General features: G+C 38.2%; 1 long non-coding RNA gene across 1 annotated transcript in view; it reads right to left on the bottom strand.

The window, feature by feature from the left end:
• Nucleotides 1-25,301, bottom strand: part of LOC146768815 (uncharacterized) — a 45,021-nt gene that overhangs the window by 5,976 nt on the left and 13,744 nt on the right. Inside the window, exon 3 of the long non-coding RNA XR_014956851.1 lies at nucleotides 1-25,301. This exon is cut by the window's left edge and continues 5,976 nt beyond it. This is a non-coding gene — a long non-coding RNA (uncharacterized LOC146768815).

The raw sequence follows: 25,301 nt of genomic DNA, 5'->3' as shown, positions 1-25,301 counted from the left end.
AAATATTTATGTATTTCACAGCATTTTCTTAATTGTTTTTTGTACTGTTTGTCTCTTTTTGTGTATCTTTGCTTTATGGAAGTGAACTTGCATTTCTTATTCCCTGTGAAATTATGAACAAGTGCATTTCATGTTTCCAGTTGAAATGGGAAAATAAAATGTAGGGGACCATTTCTTTATCCTTCAGCCACTTAAAAACACATCTTAGTTTAAAGATATCAAAGCCATATATATTTAATGACTGTCAGAGGACATGAGACCCACATGGCCTGCCCATACTGAATTTACTATCCATGTTTTCCAGTCAAGGTGGATGATTACCTTTCTGATCATCACTTGTTACCTAACTTAGCATCTTGAATACATTCACAATTCTAATGAGCAGCGATGACTAGTGCTTATTTGTGTGTGAAGAATATTTAAATGAATCTTGGGAATACCACCTGCGTTCACAGAATTGGTGTGTTACAGAGTTTATCAGGGTACCAATAGCCAGCTGCCTGCAGCTGGGGCCATGGGGTGCCACTTCCAAGCTAGTGACAATAGCACATTGTCACTCATATAGCACAAAGGGATACCAGTGCTGAGACACAGCTGAGGGGGATTTACAAAAAAAACAGAATGAGGAGGTCAGTACATGCATTGGATCTGAAAAATTAGGAAGCTTGCCTTCACAGAATAAAATAAATATAAACAAGGAGAATATCAGTGTTGTGCTTTCATAAAAAAAGGAATGTAGCTTAATTCTGGATGTCGTGTGTAGGAAAAAAATGTTCTGCATGCCATAAAAGAGATGGAGAATAGAGCAGGGAGACTTTCAGTTTCACAGAGAGAGAGAAAAACTCCTGATCTGCTAAGGTGATCCAAAAATGATCAGATGGTTAAGAAAGAGAAAATTGAAATACATGTCATGTTTAATTGTTTTGTCTTTTTTCTTTGCTGCTTCTGGTAGGAAACATAAAGAACTCTTGGTAATTTAGACCATTATGTAAAGGCTGTGTGCCTATTTGCTTGCAGTTCTAAGCATCCCTGAAGACTGCAAGGCTCATTTTTCAACTGATGAGCTCAGCATGACATAGGACATGGAGGCTGGTTCACAGACTGGTCACATCTTCCATGTGAGGGCCTTTCAAATTAGGAACACACTGTGTGCAAACTCACCTCTTATTTGGTGGCATTTGGGGCACATGGCAGCCGTCAGTGCCCAGCCTGGTTTCTGACAGTGAGCAGCCACGTCAGACAGCTGAAGTAGTGCTATTTTTATATTCTTGAAGTGAACAACGAATTGTCTTCTACACAATTGTGTGGCAACTGTAGTTCAATATTTGCTTTGATGGTCATGATTTTCTATCCTTCTTCATCTGGCTTCCAAAGGAAGTTGGCTTCCAGCACCACTTAGCAGAAATAGTTTGTTAATTTGCTTCCCAAGTACTTTGTGATTGCTCTTGATAATAGGTGCTGCTGATGTAAATTGCTGTTATTATCATCAGTGACTCATTAATCCATTGGTTATTGATCTGCTAAAACTTTTTAATTTTAAATGAGTGGAGTAAAGATTTTGCTGCAACCTGCATTTCAAGATCTCTATTGAAAGTTGAATGAAAGGTATAAAATTTTATAGGGAAAATGAGATGAATGAGGTGAATGCACTACATGTTTGGATTTTAACTCCCTATTTTTCAAAGCCCCCTATTTAGATGTTTATGATTTCTTTTAATCTTGACTACTTTGACCACCAGTGGGAAAAAAGCCCAAATGATAATTAATTTTTTTCACTAAGTGTGGAGGGATTGTACACGAGTAACTTAGCTGACTCACATATGCCGAAAATTAAGCAAGATTAATTTAATTCTAAATACTTGACTTTGAAAACTATACTCAGGTCAATTCCCAAGTCAGCTTTTCTTATAAACTTATTAAACACTGAAGTGAAATAAAAATCAAACTCTCATTAATAGGGAAAAGAAGCAAAATATTAGCTCAGAAGAAATTTTAAACATTCTTATATTACCACCTGTGAAAACAGGGACTGCTGACAGAAAATAACCCTAGCAGAAGAAGGGCGAGAGGCTGGAATCAAGCTGCAGAGAAACTGTGAACAATGCAGGAAATCCACTGAGAAGGTCCCAGGATTCAGCCAGTGAGGCTGCCCTGGCCTGGAAGAGAGCCCAGTGGGGTACACGTGGAGTGAGCAGAGCCTTGTTCTGCTGGAGATCTACCCTGTCACTAAACACCACTTACACAAATGCATATTGGGATGGAGGCATAATGCTCTTAGAAGTTGTTAGGAAAAATGGCCAGAAAAGCACAGCTTATATGGAATATCTACTGTTTGCTGCAAATATGCTTTAATAATAGGGTAATTTGTTTCTACCACTGAATTTGCCAGTTGATGGCAAAAACAGTTCTGTAAAAGTCATCCAAGCAAAATAAAGAATGGGAACAATTATTCTTCCTGAGTAGATTTTCTAAATTAAGACTCACAGCAAAAAGGCTGAGATTGCTTGCTTTAGCTAATGCTCTTTTCTTGTTTTCTTTTAATTTGTAGGGTACAAGCTGTTTTGCAGTGTCACAGCTGCTAATTTGTGTATTCCTAGTTGGCTTACATGTCTTGATCTCTCCCCATACAGAAGCAGATTTAGATTGGCAGGTTTATTGGTTGATTAAATGGTTTGTGAAAGTAAAAGTTAGCAAAGATCATTGCTACTCTTTCTTTTAAATCAGGCATTTGCATGAATGTAGGCATACAGGTATGCCTGTACATTTATATAAATATCTCTCTTCAGCTTCATTACTCAAGGTCAGTGTGTTAGGCCTGCAAGGTATTGTCTTTCCACAAACGGTTGGTTAAGGCCAAAGATATTTTCAAATAAATTAGAATTTGCCTGACCCAACTTATTGTATATTGAATAGGGCATCTGGGAAAAAGTGGCAAGAAGCTGATGGTAATGAGTCTTTGACTTTCACACATGCTTTCTTTGCTATAAATCAGCAACACTAACACACTTACAGCATTTCTTAAGTCATTTGTTGTGTTGATCATCTTTACATAGACAGCTTTGACAATATAACTCTTAGAGTAGAAGTTACATTCCCAGTAAATTTAATTCTGGAAGACTTCTAAATCTGGAATCTCCATAGGGTCCTGGTATTAGTTTTCTGTCCAGAGCACACAAAACTTCAGTCACAGCTGATCACAACTGAAATCATTGCAAGTATCTGTATAAATATACATATAATTTATCTCTGAGCTGAAGGATAAAATAATTGTTTTAATATATGATAGGTTTGCCCATGGTGAGGTAACCTGACCAAATAACTGTACATACAACAAATAAAGCAAACACAGAGTACTTAGAAATACTTTGTTGTCCCAAAGGGAAGCTCAAAAGGAGATGGAGACACTATGTGTTGAATATCATCTTGCTGTCAAAATTTAGTTTAACAAGTTGTATTTCACTTTTCAAAGATGATTTCACCAGACATACTAACAAGAAAAATGCTTCAGAGCTTTTCTGGGTGAGCACTCTGAACCTTGCAGAACTCAGTAGCCCGCTCTGGTTTAATCTTCCATTGGCACAACCACTGTCCCAGGGAATGCCAATAGGCATTGTCAACAAAACCCACCAGTGGATAGAGGGCTGGAGCATCCCCATAGGTTTTGATTTCTTGGCCTAAATAGACCAAGAAATCAAATTCAGATTCCAAGAAATCAATTCAGACTACAAGGAACATGCCCACTCTGGTACTCAGGAAGTGCCACTAAAGGTTTCCTTGTCCTGTCTGACAAACAAATGCCAGAGCACAAGACTTCCAGGGACTTTTGAGGCTGCCTCATTTGACCTTGTTCTATATAGCAGAAAAATCTGACTATTAATCCTCTGAGAAGCTTATTTGTAAGGAGGCATTTGAAATCCCAGTGGGAATAGAAATGTGTGTCGGGAAGTGTGTAACTGCTGTGTGATAATGAGCTGTACTCACAGTACTTGACACAGCTTCAGGGATATCTGTGCCTCTCAGATGGCTGCATCTGCTATCCCTGGAGTACCCCTGGAAACCCATTTCCACACACACAGCAAGCAATGGTTTCATAGTCTAGGCAGTGGGCTCTCATTGTCACAGCATAAGACAGTTTCAGATGTCACCTTGTACAAAAAAATCTTGCTCTAAACACGATTTTGGGTAAGATGAGCAGAGACTCTGCCAGAATTTTATGTTGGATGGACAACAAAGGCTGCTTCTTAGGAATGTCAAAGTAAATAAATGCTTTTCTGCACAAATCTTTTCATTTCACAAAGCTCCTAGAACCGCCCCCCACTGCAAGAATAGTTGACACACTAGTGATGAGAAATGGTTGGAGCAAAACTATCTTTCTTTTTTCCTTTTCTTAAGTGGTGTGTTAATTTTTCAGTGGTTAACATCATCTGGAAAAGACTTCATGGGTACAAAGAATTGTAATTTCTTCCCCAGAAAGCTAACAATACCAAAAAAGGAAAGGGTATATTTTTGGTGAACAAGTAATGAGGAACATTAGAGACAGACCATAAAACGAAGAGAAAGTGATGCTAGATATGGCCTTTAAAATGTGTGTCTTCTTTAGTTGTGTTTGTTTTATTATGTAATTTCTTAGCTGTTGCTGATTTTGGCACAATTATTGTAGCTAGTCTGTAAATTTTTGTCTGTTTAGCTCATGACCCTTTGAATATTGGTTCATGTTTTTCTCAAGCATTGATTTCAGCTAAGAATGCATTCAAGCTTCTTCCTACCATTCTCTTTCTCTCTTATTTTTCCTGGTGGAATGGAATTATTTATGCATCACTGGATAATTTCAGATAGTGTTTGGGATTTTAAAAATGGTCCCTAGTCTAAATTACTTCAGTGTGGCAGTGAAAATATATATTTGTTAATAGGATTGCCTTTAATTTGTACTGAGTTCCCATCACTTGCAGAGACATCCTGCAAGTAAAATCCAGCATTTCTGAGAACTGAAGTTCTTGGTTCCTGACCAAGCTGTCTAGCTTGGAAAATGTTTCATAATATTTGGCACCTAAAGCTATTTCCTGTGAGGCGGGGATATATCTAATCAGACTCTAATATATCTACACAAAAATTGTTATGATGTAGATAGAAATAAAAGGAACACTAAATAACATGAATTCAGAGATGAAGCTAAAATATACTTATTATACTTTCATTCCTTTTTGACCATAAATTAAGTAACTCAACAGTGACACAGGATCCACACATTTAGTGTCTTCAACAACTGTTTACCTGGGCTTTTGCTTTGTTGTTTTTTATATTGCTTGCTTCAGAAACAGATTCACTTGCTCATTTTTTTTCTTGCTTACTGATTACAGTCATGGATTTCAATACCTTAACAATTGGTAAAAAAACTCAAATGAATAAAAATTAAACCTGTTACCTCTGGTTCAGTTTGAAGTTGTGCCTTTCAGTTAGCTTTTTGATTCATTCAATACTAAATTCTTGTTTTCTGTATATATTTTTCCCTAAATGTAGTCTGGGTTTGGTTTATGATAAGCACTACTACATGACATTTTTATATTAAACTTGTCATATGTGAAATATGAATTTTGCAGATGATGACACCGAGACCTGAAATGTCTCACAGGGAAAAATAGAAAAATCCTCCTTGCCAGGCTTTTCCTTGAGTGAATATAATGTTTAAAAAGATGCTGGGCTGATAATGCAGAATGGAGTTTATTTTTCTGGGAGACTTGCCTAGCACTACTACTACCACCACCAGCAGCTTCTTCCTCATTTCTATGCTGATGCTCTTGACTCTGAGGTGAAGTACCCTCATCTAATGAGGCAGCTCATTAGTCACTCTGGACATGGCTTTCTAAAGTTATTGCTAGAAAAGGTACTGATGTGTTCCCACATGGATGCTTGACCATAGTGAAATTTACTCAGATCAAAAGTACATTTTGCAAAGTAAATAAAAAACCATTGGGTTGTGATAAGTTGCATTAGAATTAGTGATGTAGGGAAAGAGGATTTTGCATATCAGAAGCATTTTTATGATCTGTCAGGCAAATTAACTTTCTATAGAGCTAAACCTGACAAACTTTGTAAAACTGTGAATTATTACGACTTGTAAAACAACAGTGGAAGCTCTCAGTCTGTGGTGTCTCTGGAATAATGCAGATATTCAAAGTTTCCATGTTTAGCCAGAGCTTAAAAAGATTAAGTGCCAGCTCATTTTAGGTATGTACTTGACTCCATCCCTGTTCACCTAAGCATGTCTCATCCCATAACAATCAAAGACAATGTTCACATACTTAGGTACAAATGGAAGTACCTTGCTAGGCCTTAGTGGTGTGTGTGGCCCCTGAGTGGAATAAACCACATAAAAACCTGCTATTTGAAACTGTAAACCTGAAAGAGAAAACTTAAATTTGCTTTGTAAATTTAACAGCTTGAAGGTCACATCCTGGATTAAAAAACATTGCCTGTTCAGTGGTCTGGGTGATTTGGGGTTTTTTATCATTGGTGAGGCACTGGAGTGTTAAATGAAAAACCCACTGCTGGAGGCAAGAGGGAGAAACTCTTGGCTGGAGGGGAGGAGGAGATTCAAACTCTTTAATTGACAATGTCAATTAGGTCATAGGTTGGACTCGATGATCTCAAAGGTCTTTTCCAACAGAGTTGATTCTGTGATGCTGTAATTGTACCAGAAATGGCTCCCAAGGAAGGACTGGTCAAAGAGCTATACTCTGCAGCACACTGAATTTGTCTAACAAGGTTACAATTCAAAAACTGACTCACTTTTTTATCACCACTCTTATTGATTGTTTATAAAGTCTAGACACCCTGTGGCCATTTATAATGACAGTCTGAGATCGTGTTTTTTACAATTCTACCCATCCATTTTTGAAACTTCATAAATACTGTATTATTCTTCACAGAAAATCAGATGGGTAACTTCTGAAATTGCCATAAATGTTCTCCACCCATTTTCGTCTTCTCACATCCATATGCAGATCATAAGAGCATCTGTGACTTCAGAGGCTCTCATTTCTAAAATTAAAAGAGAGATCTACGTATGCCTGTGTATCTGTATCTAAATGTGTAGTGTGTGTGTGTGTTTCTGTTTGACCATAAAATGTGAATATACTTTGTGTGTTTGTGTGTCTATTCTGTTATTGCTGGAGACATGTAGGTTGGTCATGAAACCCACTTGCTGGCAGGAGCTGAGTGCCAGCTCTCCTCACAGACAGAGCTTTGTTTCTCTGAGGCCAGAGTCACCATCTCTGTGTAATTGGTTTGCATTTCTGCCATGGCACAGGGAACCTTCCGAGTGAATATCTCGAGGGAGCAGGACATATCAAACACTGAGAAGCCCCCAAGGACAGAGTGCCCACAAGGATCCATGGCTGCATCTTTCCTGTGTTGAGGACAGAGAAGCAATCCTGCCTGGGGAACACCAGCATGGGAAGCAAACACCCTGCCAGGAAGTATATGAGCTTTAATGCTGTGCTGTTTTACAGTTCACTGCCCCTAGACTGAACACTGTCATTAGTTTTGATCTAATGAATGAACAGAGGACAGAATGTACCTAGATTACTTATGGCTTTTAGAATTGTGCTTTTTTGTTTTATTATTTAAAGTTGGTTTTGCTTTCATACAGTTAATTTTAATTAATAGTTATTAGTGCAAACTGAAAATAATAATTTTGAGATGATTGTATGGATACTTGGCTTTAGTTTACTTCCAGCAGTAAAAAATCATAAAGTTGTAGGTACATGATCTTCCACTGAAAAGGAGTGGATGAGGTTATACTTCTATCCTTTCTACCCACCCTCATGTTTATGTCTTATCACTGATAGGAATAATAGCGTTTATTAATTTAATTTATTCTATTTTGGTTACATTGAAAATATTTTATGGGATAATGACACCTAGTGTAAACACTGATGGTATTTTATCGGATATTCATACAATTGATTATAAGATATAACTGCCAGAACTTGGGATATGATTTACACACTTGTTAAGTGACAGAAAGGATGCAGTCTACACTGGCAATTTGGTACTGAACTCCTGTGTAAGCACCAAATCTGGTTCAAGCTGATGGGTCAATGACACACACAGGGCAGCTACATGAACTCAGCATGCCCAGTCCTTTCTGCCAAGCCCTGGATCGTAAAGGGATTCCACATGTATGGCTTAGGATATTCACTGCAGTGTAATGTTGCATCTGCTCTTAAAGAGTACAGAGATTTGCTCATAAAATTTGCCTTGTTAGGGTACAACAACTATGTATCCTCCACTGCTATAAAGAAGTTGATGATGGCATGAACCCCCAGCTTTCATATTACAGCCTAGGCGTTGAAGCTTTTTCCAAGAAATCAGACTTACATTCTCCTGAGCATGAGATTATCAATATAAGTAGCCTGTCTTCCCAAGACAGCAAACTAGTAAGGCTAAAATAATCAGGCATTCTCTGCTTGCCATTGCTGGGAAATTTCTGGACCTTAATGATAAACAAGCTTGAAGGATGCTCTAGTTTAACCCCAGTAGGCAGCTAAGTCCCCCACAGCCACTCAGTGGAGAAAAGACTCTGAAGGGCAAAAGTGAGAAATTAGAAGGTTGAGATAAAAGCAGTTTAATTGGTAAAGCAAAGCTGCAAACATAAGCAAAGCAAAATAAGGAATTAATTCACTATTTTCAAATGGCAGCCAGGAGAATTGGCAGAAAAGTAGGACTCCCTCATGCATAACAGTGACTTGGGAAGACAAACACCGTAACATCAGATACCCCCATTCCTCCTTCTTCCTGACAGCTTTTATTTCTGAGCAAAAGGTTATGCAGCATAGGACATCCCTTTGGCCAGCTGGGGTCAGCTGTTCCCTCTGTGTCCTCTACCAGTTTCTTGTGCACTGCCAGCATGCCCACAGTCAGGGCAGTCTTAGAAGCAGAAAATGCCTTGATGCTGTGCAAACACTGCTCAGCAACAGCTAAAACACCAGTGTGGTATCAACACTGCTTTGGTCACAGATAAAAACACAGCACCATACCAGAGAAAGTAAAGGAAATTCACTCTATCCCCACTGAAACCAAGACAAAGGAACAGGAGTCCCCAGCCTAGAGAAGAACAGAGACTTCAGAGGGGTCAGACTTTATCTCCCTCTTCCTTGGATTGCTCATGCATGAACAAGTTGCTGGATGAAGGATATGGGAATTTCACAAGGAGGGATGAGCACTCAGCCACTCAATCTTCTTTCTTCCTCCTGGCATCATAACTTCTGTGTTGTCTTTTTCATAATGACCCAGATTCAGAGGTTTCTGCCCTGGAGTCAATAAAATGAATGTATGCCTTAAAATTCAGACTTTTTCTTTTATTTAATAGGGTGAAATTCTGATGTGCCTCAGGATCCTGGGATAATAACTGAGCTGCCCTGAGTTGTGCTCTACAATTGCAGTGAACAATTAATACAAATCTATTGGATAAGTACCTGGTTAAATCAATATTCTCCCCTCTTTCATTTGTAGTCTTCATGCTTATTGTTTGCAACTTGTTTAGCTGAGTCATATTTAACTTTTCTGCTTTTCGATAGTTGTGAAACGAAAAGAATATTCACATGCAATGCAAATTTCCTTCTATGTGTTAGCATTAAAGATGGACATACTGTTTTTCCAAAGCAGCACTAGCAATATCAAGTAAAATGAGTAACCTCGCTTAAAACAGAAATTTTTATTTCTGAAGAGACTCTCCCTTAAGAGAATTTGTCAGAATGTGTCTGTCAAACCTCCTGGTGCTAAATTGAATTTCTGATGCAGGAATGTTTTCTACCCAAAATGACAACATTTCATGAGAAAATTCTTTCATCCCCATTGGCTCTCAGCCAGAATACTTTAGTTTCTAAAATTATTTGTGATGAACAGTGACAGTCAAACAGTGGGTGTTTTCTCAGAAACCTTCTACAGGCTGATAGGGCCTTGCTGGGGAGAGACAACTTCTGGGGCTAAGAGTGAATTTCTAAAGACAGAAAGGGGAGAGTAGAGTTTGCTGCAAGTTAGAAGCCAATGGATTGGCTGAAAGCAAACCAGAGAGCAAAGACCTCAGAATCAGAAAGCTGCTTATAAAGTTCTTTGGGTTTGGTTCCTTCTAGACAGACCCATCAGAACGTTCTGGTTGACAGAGGTCCCATTGCATAGCATTTTGTCTATTTTAAATGTGATTTTTAAAATCCTCCTGAGAGTGGGAAAGTTCTTTGCCTCAGACATTGTTGTTAATGGCTCTGTCTAACAACTTCTGCTTGTTAATAAGCAAAACTGTTTTGTTCTTCCCTTTTACCTGGCAATTCATGGTCCCATAGCCACAGCAGCTGTGCAGTACTTTGAGGTAAACCAGACCAGTGCAGCCACCTCATGCTGCACACGTGTCACTGACTGCCCCATATCACTGTGGGCAGGCTGGTGCAATAGTCAGAACTGTAAACAGTTGTTGTTCTGTTGTCCTACAGATATTGTGGACTTTGTAATCTATGAATAACGTTTGTGTATTTTCTCTTCTTTTAAAAATGCTGATTTCTTAACAGTCCATAATTCATTTTGACTCCAGACATAAAACACATTTGGTTTCTGTTATCTCTAAGCTTGCAGTGAATATACTATGCAAATGTACAAGCAATGTGAAACTCAGACACTCAAAATGCTTCTAGGTCTTTTTTTTAGATTGTCAAGTACCAGGAATTTAATCTAGATTTTACTCCATGAAATGCAAAGGTGCTTCCTGTTCATCTTAAGCAGTCTCTTTTTCACTTGTTCTGTCTCCATACCACATTTTAAAAGAGGAGATCTTAGAAGACATGAAGAGTTTGAAAATCCTGGCCATCTGAATAGCTGGGGGTGATGGTGACAGCCCAGACACACTGGAAGGAATGCAGTGAGTAAGTTCCTTTGTCTTCTGCAAAGATAAAAGGTCTATACTTTACAGCCAGACTAAAGGCACTACTATTATTACTATTACATCCCAGGATAATTTTTTTCAGATGTTTATTTTGCATGCAGTCACACAACAAACTGTATTTTTCTAATGTAATTAGGTTTTTTCAGCTTCATTATGTTTGTTCGCCATGTTCTCAATGAGAAATTGGGTAGTAGGCACATGTTGTTTCTCATACATTGGTTGCAATCAGCAGTGCACTCCTTAAGTGCTGTATAGTTTATTTACTTTGTTGCTGTTGAAGCTGTATGAAATGCAAGTTGCTTTTGAGGGGTGTTGCTGTTAATTCAAGTGGATAAGCACAACATTATAATTAATGGCAGTACAGCTGTGTCTTGTCTGTATTTGGCTTAAAAACTTGTGGAAGAAATGTCAAAAATATATTGCTCACTAGGTTGCAGGAAAAGTTTTACATAGGAGTGGGCATTAGGGAAACTCCCATGTAATTTCTTGAAATTGTCAGTACTTGAAATTTCTTTCACCTATCTCCACTTAGTCTATTCTTTGGGGTGTGTATTTACTTTTCCTTTCTATAAGAAAACACCAAACACACATTAACCAACCTGCAGAAGCTCCTTAGTAGTGGTGGGTGTGATAAATCCACATTCTCTTAAGCATTGAAAGAGGCCTCTCTGCATCATTGTATTTATTTTACAGATTACTAAGAGCTTTAATGAAATCCTCCCTTTTGCAGTCAGGGTACAGAGCATTTTGTACCCTGCTTCCCCTCTTCCCTCTCCAGGGATTTGCTGTGGCAGCAGGGCCATGGTCCATTTCTGCACAGCGAGGCTCTTGGCCTCCCAAGGGAAGAGCAGCCTCACCTTCCTGATACCCAGCGCTCCCCAGACTGCCTTTTCCTCGTCCCACATGGGTGCTGAGAACATCACAGGTGTTTGAAGGTGTAGGCTCACCTGTCTGTGGGTGTTCCACTCCTGATCACAGCATCCAGGCAGGCACGAGCAGCCGCGACGCCGCTCACGCCCCGGGTGTCGCACATTCCGACCAGGACACTGCTCTGTAGCTTTCCTTTGAGCATCCAGAGATTTAAATGTTTACTTCCCTACAGTGACAGCATCATAACTCTGCGTTTTAGCATCTGCAGCTTCCAAATTTTTTATCATCAAGGAGTAAGTTGGATAAATTAATCCCTGTTGAGCTAGATGCTGACACGTTGGTGCCTTCCCTCCTGGTGAATGCTCTTTTCACTCCTTTTTCTTCTAATGCAGGCAGCTTTGGTGCGAGAGAGGAAGGGGATTGTTTTCTTGCAAAAGAGTATTTTTTCAGACCTTTATCTTTAGACAGAGTTAAAATTCTTGACTGCCTGCTAATATATTTATTTTCTTCAATTCAACTGAGATTTTACCCTTAGTGGTTTTATTTTCAAGGCTTAGATTGCATCTGCCTAGTAAAGGCATATTTTTACAGATTATATGTGAGATTCAGCATTTTAATTCACTCATTTTTTAGACACATAAGTTCAGTAGCAACTTCTTTTCCTGTGAGGAAGGTCATCCTCACCTAGTTTTTCATGTACCTGGCTAAAAACCAGACCCTCTGGTCACTTCCTCTTTATAGTTATCTTGAGGAATGTCAGATGGTTAATTTTTGCTTCCTGTAAGGCCTCATGTATAGAAATAGCCCCTGGTGTGCTGCTCCCACATCCACAGAGCCAAGGATGTAGCTTTGTAACAAATGCTTCAGTTTTGCTTTCAGTCCATTTTATTACAGTTCAAATCCTTGAGCTGTATTTCCCTGGTGTACCTTTCCTGCACAAATGCCATGTGGCAACTCATGCTTTTTGTTTTTAACACACACATGTCTTATTTTTAACACACATGCAAATATGTATGACTGGGCAGTGTATGAAAAATATATCTGGAGAGCAAAAAAGGGTTTTTTTTAAGCTTTCAGTGGTTTCTTCTTTTATACACTAGGCATTATTTTCTGCAGATTTCTGTATAAAATTGAGTTGTGAGTCTCTGGCAGTGAGGATGCTGTGGTGAGAGGAAGTCTCATGAACGCATAACCTCCACAAACAGAATGAAAAATATTGTCAATAAAAATGAGGAGAGCAATATTCAAGGCATCTAGGGTTAAATCTGTTTCTCAATTTCCTTTATTTTTATGACTGGAAGAACTGAACTTCTCTACCTTTTTAAATATAAAGGATACAGTAATCTTTATTTAATCTATTTTTCAAGTAATCCCTTTAGCACAGAGACTGTCCCTAGCTCTGTATTTGTGCAGTTAGTAAAAGCAAGAGTCTTAATTTTTAGATCTGTCTTGTGTATTTCATAAAAGAAGCACCCACTAATCCTTTTTTGCACAGTGGAGGAGGGAGCCAAATAAGGCTCCGAAACCAGTGAGCTCTTGCCTAAGAACAAAGCATGCACAGGGTGCCCAGATGTCTTCACCTGGTATTTTGGCATCATAACCAAAACCTACTTCCTTCTCTTCCTTCTCTTCCTTCTCTTCCTTCTTCTTTCACACCTGTATCCCCATTCAGAGCATGACTGCACCTACTACTAAAACTCTTTGTTTTTGATACTCCAATGACAAGAGAGATCAGACTTGCAGCTAAATAAACCATGTTCTGCTCATAAGGAAGGTGCAGATGGATAAAAATAAGTTGTAATTATTTAGTAATTTTTATTTCTTTGTGAAAAAATATTGCTCTTCTGGGTGGTCACTTCTCCATCTCCAATTACTTATTTGACTTATCTGCAACCATGTATTTTGCATAAGAATCTACTTTGGACACTTGCTAGAGCATCTTACTAGCTGCAAGATTAGTTCTCATAGTCAATATTCAGAAAGTAATCAGAGTGGTGGTGACCACTGTTTATAGTGAATCTCTAGACCTTCAAGCCTCACAAAACCAATTTACTTTCAGCAAAATAGATGTGAAGAGACTGCTCATAATTCACATGACAAAAGAGTGTTATCAGAGGGGATATTAATTGGGTATATAAGTGCTTCATGGTGTTATTAACTTTCTCACCTTGTCTGTCATGAAATCTAATCAGCTCCCTTTCTTTAGTGTTTACATTTTTTTCCTATAAATTGAAAGTTCTCATTAATGGGAGCCCATTTGATTTTTCTGAGTTGTGGAAATGCACAGAAGTCAGGTCTTAAACATCTTCTTTGCTAGGTTGGCACAGTTATCTTATCTAGAGCATTAGCAGGAGAAGAACTGATCCTATTGACCAAAGGCAGAATGTTTGGAAAGGGAAAAAAAGCCTCCAAGGATGTCTCAGAATATAATTTTCCATTTTTATTAACACCTAGTACAATCAACCAGACTTTTTGTACAATGGAAGGTGATTTATCCAAGCAGTCATGCACCTTCACCCAAGTGCTTCCTTACTTGCAAATCCTTGGCCTGTTTGTTGTCTCCTGCTCTGGCTGCTGGAGCAGCTCTGGCTCTGGACAGGTATTTTCCCTGCCAAGCCCCCTTGGAAACCTTGAGCTTCTGAGAGTCTTTCTCATGGCCAAGATTTCACATCAACTACAGTTTAACACTGGCCCTTCCATCTGGAAACACTGCTCTGATCCTTGGAATGTGTTAGTCTGGAGCAAGGGACTGATGCAAAGTTCTGTGTACACCTCTGGACTTCTCTAAGGGGTGATGTCACGACACAATGACAAAGAAATAACTTTTCCTAGTTTATTTTGGATGTATTTTTTTTTTTTTTGCCTTAAAAATTTTTTGGGGATAAGAAGAGGGCAGCAGCAGACACATCAGCAAGGAATTCAATGAGATGTTGTAGCAAATTAGTTCATTACACATGATTGAATCATTAAAATGGTAAAATACCAAGCTTGGCTGCAGAAAATTGAATTTAATCTGAATATAAATGCAAGTCTGAGGTATTGGGTTCATTATCTTTTAGGTTTAACTGTTGTTAATGGGAATTTCATAAACAGCATAGTGAAATCTTTTCACATATCTGAAGGATTGTGATTTTTTGTTGTTTTGTATGGGAAAAATTATAATATTATCAGTTCTGTCACATGTATATGGTCTTGAATAATGATTTTTTTACTTTTTTTTTTTACTACTGACATAATGTCTTTTAAGCTTGTGTTATTTTTATATGTCATGGATCATGCAGAAATGGCCTGCTCATGAAGTAAACTCATGTTTCAATAGATAGGCACAATCAGTGCTAAAATTCAAAATATTTTCACCTGTCTCTTTTGTAACATTTGCAAAAGTACACCATGACACAAATAGTTGAAGCTTCCCATTAAATATCATTAAGCTTCTTCCAAATGAATGAATTCCTCTGATCTGATGAAATTGTGAGATAGATTTATTCTCGATGAAAAGTAAAGTTAATGGAAGAAGTGTTTGTTGAGACTATGTGATGAAAATGTACTGCATTCAGAGTTCATGTTGGCAGATATTCAGATTCTTCCTTTCTTCTTGCAGGAGAATCCTGGCAGTTGTAATATTTTGCATATCAAAAGTAAATTCTATTACATTAAACAATGTGGACTGAATGTTGCAGTCCATTAGGCCAAAGAAAGAATGTGTCAGTAATTTTATTTCCATATAATTCCTCTGGATTTATACTAGCATTAATTAGATAGGACTTAGTCACTCAGGATACAGCCCAAATTTTGTTATGCATTAGCATTTTTTCCAAGCCGCCAGTTTTACTCTTATTTGACTAAATTCAGTTTAAAAAATGAATCAAACCCTTAATTTATTAAAATATAACCAAATACTCTTATCCTAGCATGTCTGGGGATCCTGCTTGTTTACTTAAAACCAAAACAAGCTCTGTCAATACACCTACAGAGAACTAAAAGTTCATTTTCACAGAATAATTGTGAGAAAACAAGAGGAAGTGGCAGTGTTCTTTCATATCCTCCTTTGCTGAACAGGATTTCGGGATTCTAAGGAAGAACCTCCTCAGCACTCAGGGTAACTTGCAAACTTATTCAAGAGAGTTAGTGTGGTTCAGTTTGGATCAGGCTCTGAGCAACCTGGTCTAGTGGAAGGTGTCCCTGCCCATGGCAGGGGCATTGGAACAAGATGTCATTTAAGGTCCTGTCCAACACCAACCCCTTTATGATCTTTTGAGTCATTACAAATGTAAATGATAAAAGATTTCTTTATTTGAATTACAGGGAGAATCATTGGAATGGCTTACAAATTTATGAATATCTCTTCATACTTGGAGTACCTTGGAGTAGATTAATACATCTAAGCATTCAAATAAGAGTTGTTCATCATAAATTCTTGAGCTTTCAGTCTGTGTCACTAGTCTCAGTGACATACTTGGTTAAATTCTGTTTCCTTGAAGGAGGCAGGATATCTGTCTGAGGATAAAAATCACTATGCTTAGACATACAATGAAGGACTTCACTGAAAAAGAAGATAAAATTATTTTCCGGTACCACAAGAATAGATGTTGTATATATTAAAAAACACAGTCCTAGGTCACAGAGGTACGAATGGAAGTCTTGCAACAGCAGAGATGATCATGCTTAACCTTAGCTCTGCTTTGGGATGATGGCAGTTGTGTCCATGTTTCAATGGCCACAGAAACCAGCCTGACCTGCTGCAGCATTCACAGGTTATAGGTATTTAGTAAGAAGATTTATTTGAAATCCACTGAATTATTGTAAAGATAATGCAGGAATACAAACAAAGAGCAAAAAGAAGAGTACTGTGGAGTCCCCTTATTGCAGACATTAACTTTCCCAAAACTTTCCAAAACTAAACAAGACTCTAACAGGCTTGTGAAAGAGACCCTGACAAACTTGTCCCAGTTTTTATATACTGCAACTAAAATGTCCAATTCTGCTACAAATTCCTCCTGCATCTCCTTTGAATATAGTGCAAAATCTTTTGCTATACATCATAGAAACATGGGTGGTTCTGAATGTTGAATCCATTATGATGTTTTTGTTACGACAGAACCTCTGTTGCTGATTATTTTATAATTGAATGGTCTCTACACGGAAAAAGAAAAGGAAAATTGATTGCATCTTAATCCAGAATAAGATAAATACACAAGTGAAAATTCTAATGAAAAATTGCACTGCAACAATATGTAATGCATAAAATTAAATATTCTCTCTGCATTAAGCAGTCCGTTTCTATTTGTTCTTAATTCTCAGTGATTTACAGTTACCCTTACAAAGTAAGCCATAACAATGGTTGAGATTTAACAAGTACATCACCCCTCCACCTTTTTTTTGTCTTTTTAGGAAATCAGATGGCCAGAACTGTAACTGCAAGAACTCAAGAAATTCCTCCCCACCTTTTTTTATATCTTTGTATCTTGAACAATGCCAGTCTCCATTCAGTCTTTCTTTTTCCTTTTTATATCTTCTCAAATCCTTGTCCTTCAATTCCATTGCAATTTGTTGTCTCATCTCATAATCAGTTCTTCCTGTTAAGTTACTCTTCCCAAGTCCCTTCATGTTTTATCTTCTTCTGATCTCTCCTGTTGTTCTGCTCCTTTGTGGTGTCTAATGGAACGAGCTGCAGAACATCCTTTGTCAGGTTTTAATTTGATTCTTATCTAATTATGGACTTTATTTTTGAATTTTACATAGAAACATGTTTGGTTGGCTTTACTTTATGAACTGAGAGAAATAAATTCACTTTGCAGCATGCTGTGTGAGCAGAACAAAGGAACAGTTGCAAAGATAAATGTTCCAAAGGCTCCTCATAAGCGTCGCTTTAAAAGTCAGTTTCTCTGGTGGCCCAACAGGACATCCAAACTCAATCAAAACATGTGTCAGGCTGCACAGTTGACATTTCAACACTAGAAAGAGCTTGCTCTGGTGCTAACACACAGAAAATGGATTATGTCATGTCACCAGTGGAATGTGCAGCTGAGTGAGAGTTTGATTACATCCTGTAATAAATCTGGCAGTGAACTGACTTTCAAAGTCAATACTGATGTGCAAATTAGTAATTCTCAGCTGAAGGCATGGGGGCTACTGCTATACAGAGTTTCTTAACTAGTTCTCCTTTCTTACACATAAGATTCTTAGGAATAAGATAACTCCATTAGCTGAAATTACCCTGTTTTCTGTGGAAAGCTGTAAATACTACCTTGTGAGAAAATCATGGGCTTATAACAATCCATCACATTGCAGGCAGAAGAAGAGAAGCTCTTTTGGGTGGAAGCAGTTTGAAATGGGAATTCTGTTGAGTCTTTAACTGTAAAAGTTTTATAAAGCTATATCCTGGGTTTATCTCCTCACTGCTTTCTCCTCTATCTTCCCCTCTGTGCACACACACTCGCACATCAGCACTGGCAGTGGCATAAACTCACAGCTGTTACTGGGCTGGGGCTGTTTGAGCCAGTTGTTAACAAAGGATCAAATCACAAATCAGGAAATAAAAGTAGACAGAAGATTTGCAGTGTTCTGGAAAACAAGAAACCCAAGCATACAAAATTCTCCAGGTGGGGACTTCACCTGTGCAGATTTCAAGTGTCTGTCTGGAAGGCCACCTTATAAATGTGGAAGATGTGTCAGCTGTTGTGACTCAGGAAAAGCATGGTTTTTGTCTAAATAAAATATTTAGGAAATATAAGCTCCTTTAAAACCTGAATGTTCAAGATAACCTTTAGATTCCTTCAGCTTTGAATGAAAGATAAAGCCACCAGCACTTCTCCCAGTGCAGAATTAACATAAACACTTCAGCACTGCATTGAAAAGTTCACTTAGAAAAAAAAGTACTTTTTTTTTATATCAATGCTTGCTTATGATTAGTCAAGCTGCGATTTATATTTACTTCAGTAACAACTATTTGAATCATCTTATTATCCTAAAAAGAGGTTTAAAATTGTCTAATACAATATTTTGGAATTGTTTAAATGGTGTTTTATAGATGGTGATTTCTGAGGGAATGTTTTCAGTGCACCTCCATTAACATTTAGATTTAAAATGTGCAGGATGCAAGATTTTATGCCATTTTAAGGAATATAAAATAAGATTATTATCTAACTTATACAATTCTTTTTCCTTTTACAACCAGGCTTGAATTTGATCATTCTAAAAAGCAAAACGTGCAAGAATTTTAATTTTTGAGCAGCAGAGCAGTAAGCAGAGTTCTTTTGGAGCTCCTTTATGATGAGAAAGGACACTTCTTGTGCTTCACATGGTAGCAAAAATTTACTTCCTGTATATAACTTTGAAGAATATATTTATGGGTAGTAGATATGGGAAATTTAGAACCAGCTGTAATTCTCATATCCCCAAATCTGTGTCCCCATTTAGACATTTGTGTTTGGACACTACTTGCTTGGCTGTAGGAAAACCAAAAAGTATTAATTGATTCTATATATCTTAGCTCTTTTTTTATATTTGATCTGATTGTTCTGGAGTTTCCTCTAGTCACTGACCACCTCTCCACTTTTGAACATAACCCAGGAAAAAAATGGTTCATACATACAGAGCTCCATCTGATAACCATCAAAGACATGATATATATATTATAATTAGTGCCTGCTTTGACATAGATCTGCTTGAAACTCAATATTTCAATAAGACCTTTTTAAAGTTTAAATGAGATGAAATGCCCTCTCACCATCCAATATTTTCCCATCATTTTAACTGTCTCTGTTTAGTTGTTGTATATGATGAAGAGGGAGAAGAGAGTCATTGGTATGGGCAATCTGTGACACCTCACTGATGTTTGTGTAACTCTTAGTGTGAGGACTCTGTTTTGACTGATATAATGAAATCAGCACTTTTGAACTGCTCTCATCTGTCTACAGGGAGCAAATAAATTTGTACTGTAGGGCTGGCTCATAATTCCTACAACCACAAAATTATTTTGTCCTGGTACAGCTCAACGTGATTACTCAGTGTGGTTGAAATAACTGAGTCTTGCTTTGTTTCTTGGACTCTGGAGGGAAGAATGAAAAGACTTCATTTTGGAACTTCACTGTAGATGCAGTCATCCAACAAGCTCCAGACAAAAGCAGATTTTTTTTTCCAAATAAATAAATTCTGAAGTGCATATACATTTTCATTATTTTAATTATATTAATACTATTATTAATATTTGAAATATCATAATGAACTATATTACTTTTTTAGTATAATAGAAGAACAGTGAATCCAAATATCTGGGGGTCTTGGAGAATATTAATAATTATTATCACGCAGCATGGTACACAACAAAAATTCAAATTGATAGGGAGTTAACCACATCAACCATGGAGCATGTTACAGGGTTCCCCTCTGGACACAGCAGATATGTGCACAGGATTCAGGGACACTGGGACATGCACAAAGGACCACGGCAACAGAAACCTGAGCCTGTGCATGGAGCGGTGCTTAAATGCAAACAAATAGAAATGGAATTTCTGTGTTACTTGCTGCATGAGCTCACCTGTCTCAGGAGAAACATGAGAAGGCTTTTATGTCACTTGGAGGGTATTTATCCATACTAATTCAGAGAAAGAAGCCATAAGCATCTCCATAAGTTTCATACCAGTAACTCCCTAACCTATTCAAACTAAATAACGTATTTCCTGGAGGCATGTGTGAAATATGTTGGGAATTTAATGATTAGCTGGAGAAGAAACAATGAAGAACTGAATTCCAGTTTTAATTTAAAATCTCTTGATAAATTTTAAAAGAAAAGCACTTTCCATTTCTATTTACATTTTCTGTTTACAATTTGAGTAATGTGCTCTTTTCTGACACCATAACATTTTGAAGTCAGACAAAAGTGATTCAGACACTTCTATGGGAACCTGAGGTCAGTTGCATGTTTGATAGAATTGCTTTGCTTCCAAGAGAGAACTTAGCAGCAGCACTTCCCTACATCTTCCTTTTTCATTTCACTCTGGGGCAGCAAAGAAGTGGCCTCTTCATCACAGTCACAGGAAGAGTCAGGATCTCTGTGATATCTGCTTTCCTTCCTCAGTACGTCCTAGCCTTTATACAAAATATTTTCAGGGATCCATGGTGCCCAACTTTATCCCTCTTTATTTTTTCTTTTTTAACTATATTTCTCCACATATTTGTTTCTGTCTGGGGGATTTTATTGTGGGTTTCTTTTCCCCCTTCACAATCTGGGAAGTGATTTTAATATTAGAATTTAAAACTCCTCTTTTTCCAAAGAAAAACTGGCAGAAAAGGCATTCTGTGGACATCATCCACAGTTTAATTTTGTCTTGAGCATATTAAGATTTGATGACTAGAGCCTTACAATTAACTGAAGTCAGGAATTAAGTGGACTAGAAACACTGCAGGCATCCTAAATATTCAGTGAACAGAAAGAAGGGAAATAAATGAGCATGATTTTCCCCTGTGGTGGGAGGATTAGGAATGGGGCTACTCTTCTATCTTCAATGCTTCTTCAGTGCTTCATGGAAATTGCTAGAATCAGGTGTATTTAATCTGGTCCATTTAATCTGCTCCAATACTGCCAGAAATATTCTTGTATTACTACCATGGATAACTGGTTTCACTGCTAGAAAATTATGAATTCTCTCTGCATTAAGCAGTCCATTTCTATGAGAACTTATGATTTGCTGTGCTAGGCAAAATGGATGCTCTTTTCTTTAAAATTGAATATATTATGGGTAATTAAACCACTGAATGTTAATTTGCTATAACATGAAGTGAACTTGATAATAAAAGAACCCATTTATTTCAAAGTCTGTGATTCTAAAGAAGGGATGAAATATGCTTTTAATATAAAAATATTTCAATTAAAGTGCTCAAATGCTGTAGTTATGCACTTCTTAAAAATGCTAAGCATTTTATTATGGATGGTGTTTGTACTCTATTTTCCACCTGTGTGGTCTTTTCTCACTCTTTCAGTGTCACTGATGCCTTTTCCTGGTTTCTGATGTTCGTAATGTCCATACCATGATTTCTGACTGAATTTGGCTGACAAATGTCCCGTGGTCTCCCAGCAGAGCCTCTCTCCTTTCCTGAGCTCACACGGAGCAGAAACCACTGCAGTGGGGAGGAGCAGTGGGGGTCCTGGTCTTGCCAGTACAGTGGGATCAGCATTGCCAACACATCCAAAGGATCTAGGATGTGCAGGAGCAGAAATGGATGTAGGGACAGTCCAAAAGGTTTGTGCTGGGTTTGGATGCTAGCATGTTATGACCAGATATGAATTTGAGCAATAGGTGTTAAATTAGCTTACCACCACTCTGTATTTAAGAGAAGGCTGGGAAGTAGAGGGCATACGTGTGCAGGGTCACACTGCTGAAATATTTTCCCCCTATTTTACCTGTCAGTATTCCCAATTATGTAGCAAATTTTGTTCCAGGACTATTAAATAATTGTTTCTAACAAAAATGCATTTTGCGTGGTAATTATTTTTGAACTGTTGTAGGTGTAACTGTTAATGAAATTCAGTCTTTTGTCTCTGCAGCCACCTTCTCCTTGCCTCCCCAAGAGGTTGCTATTTAAGAGCTTGCCAACTCAAACAAATTTAATTGCAGTGCCTTTTTCTTTCTTATTTCATGCTAAGCATGGGCTCACAAGACATTACAGAGATGTAAGACAAGAATTACTCTCTCTGTTTCTCTCAGTGACTCAAGAGAAATGCAACAAACCCTGAGTTCAACTTTGCACCCAGGCAATGGCATCCTGTCCCACCTTTCAGTGCTGTAATGTGAATCAATTAGGTGTTGACAGCGTTTTTTCAGTTTGGAATATTTGGGATTAATTCTATCCCCTTTACACTTCTTGATGCTCTCTCTTCTTTTCAAGCACTCCAGCTAAAAGAATGGAGGGTACACATAAGAGCAGTTCTCCAAATCCTGCTTGTTTTATTAATACCTACAATTACACTTCTTGGTTTTGCTAAAAGAAAGGAAATTGCAACTTCTCTTTATAGTCTCCTTGTAATTTTGAACATGGTTTCTGAGAGAATCAGAAATTTTACATGGCAGATTGGCTTTTGAAACACACAGATTATAAGAATCCAAAATGTCCAGTGTGAGCATTCCAAACCAAGAAGCTGAAACAGATAATTTTCATGGCATTGGAGAGCACTGCCAAATCTGCAGCCTCAGGCATCTTGTACTCTGGAGCAGTGACTGTGGGAGCTTCACCACTTGCATCTTCTGACTCTAAGTACTCAGTTGCAGTGGTGCTCTGCTGCAAATTTGCCATTGCAATGCATCTTTGTCAGCCTTTCCACTCATCCAGCCTACACTGAACCAACATGTCTGTGCTGCAATACGAGCACAAGCCCTCCTAAAATATGTGCATTGTAACCTTTCTTTCCTCTTTGAACTGCTGTTCCATACACAGAGCCAGCATACAGTCTGTGTGTCCTGTGGCTTTGTTGGTCAGACAGAAAAAACTACTTTGGTCTCATTCCCAGCTGCTATATTAATTGGCTGCTCCTGGAATACAATGGGACTGGTTTATGTTTCGTATAATTTAATGTACTGGAATTGCTACCAGAAATAACGATGTTAAATAACTTCAAATTATTAATTCTTCCTTCTGTGGCAAAAAGGCACCGCTATGAAGTCACACAAGAGTTTAATTCCCTGAGTTTATGGCCACTGAATGTATCAAATGCACAAAAACTTTGATTCCTAGCTACTCTCAGAGTAGGATAGAAGGCTTTGAATGTGGATGTCCTCTGAGCTTTGGGGCACCTGCTACCTGAGTGTTTGGGCTGTGATGAGACACAAAACTCCCTATATGCTGTAACATTATATCCTTGCAAACCCTAATGAAACTGCAATCAAATAATCCTTAACCAACAAAACTTACATTCTAGTCATCAAGTTATACACATCATGGGTATCTCTGCTCACAAAATGCCAAGAGACTCTCAGATTTCCTGATCAGCAATATACAGAGTTAGAATTGAGCTAATAGAAAAATCCATTCAATTAAAGCAATAAGAAAAATAAGATAAAATTCTACCCCTCTCATTTTTTTCAGAAACTGCTGTTGAATCTTCTGCACACAGATTTCTGTGCTGTCCACATCAAGTCTCCTAAAGTTCCCAACAGCTTTCAATCCGTATTTCACCTGTTGTGGAATTATTCAGTTTGCTCTCACAGGCTCACTCTTATGCCACAGACAGGCTGCTGAAATGACTGTGTTGCAGATCTGGTTCAGCACACCACAGCAGCTACCTGGGTGCACACACAGCAATCCAATTCCTTCTGGAATTTTCCCTTCTGCAGTTTCTGCTTTTCCCCTCAAATCCCACACACACGGAACAGCTCAAATCGTGGGGCTGCTCATTGAAAATACTGTTTGTTTTACCTGACTGAATGAGAATTACAGTAAAAACAAACCTCCCTACCAAAATAGCAAACAACCATTTTTATCTGAGAGCATCACTGTGTCACTCTCAAATCAGCTAGTTTCTCTGATGTTTTCTGAAGTCATGGCTAAATTTTAACATTTAGGTGGTTTGAATGCATCCACCGTACAGCAGCCTCATGGCTCCTAAAGGGGGCCTACGAGAAAGCTGGAGAGGGACTTTTGACAAGGGCATGTGTTGGAGTTCAGGACATCCCTCTGCCTGCCCTGGCTGTCTCCAGACCCTGGCAGGGGGGTTGGAGACCTTGGCAAGAAGTAAAAAACAGCTGTGACTTTGATTTTATCCTGTGGAAAAAATTGCCAGCATGAAGAATTATAAGCCACAAGGGTGTGAATAGTGTGATAGTTGAATTAACATAGGGTGGAAAAGTAGAAATTTGGGGTTTTTATAATATAATTCAAAGGGTCAAGACGGAGGAATTTGGCTGTGTCCTAGCCCTCTTTTTCTTCTTCTTGTCCTCCATGTCTTGGTGTGATGGTGACATTTTTCTATTGGTTTAAGGTAGAGATTCACAGTCTAACATAGATGATAGGTATTGGCAAAAGATTGTAAACATACTACATGTAGTTTTGAGTATAGCATGTGTGAGCTGCCCAAGGCTCGCAGCAGATGGCCATGGTTTCCTTTCTGGACAGATCTTGCCACGTCAAAGAAAGAATGTTATAGATAAGGAAAAATAAACAACACAATCAGACACATTCCAGACACCTTCTTTGGCTGCACAGGCTGGAAAAAGACTTTTACACTGTTGGGGTCCTGACAAACTGACCCCAACAGGCATGTAGGGATAGCACTTGAAACTGAAAAAGGGTAGATTTAGCTCATCTATCAGGAATAAATTCACTGTGAAGGTGTTAAGGCACTGGAATACATTTCTCAGAGAAGTTGTGGATGCATCATCCCTGAAAGCTGAAGGCTGGTCTGGTGGGAGGTGTCTCTGCCCATGTCAGGGGGGTTGGAACTAGATGATCTTCAAGGCTCTTGCACCCCAAGCCATTGTGTGGTTCTTTGGTTCTGTAATCATCC

The sequence above is a fragment of the Lonchura striata genome, chromosome 1, assembly GCF_050655825.1.
Source record: "Lonchura striata isolate lonStrDom1 chromosome 1, ASM5065582v1, whole genome shotgun sequence".
Lineage (NCBI taxonomy): Eukaryota > Metazoa > Chordata > Aves > Passeriformes > Estrildidae > Lonchura > Lonchura striata.
The sequence above is the reverse complement of the archived record's forward strand: the minus strand, read 5'-3'. Positions and strand labels throughout refer to the sequence as shown.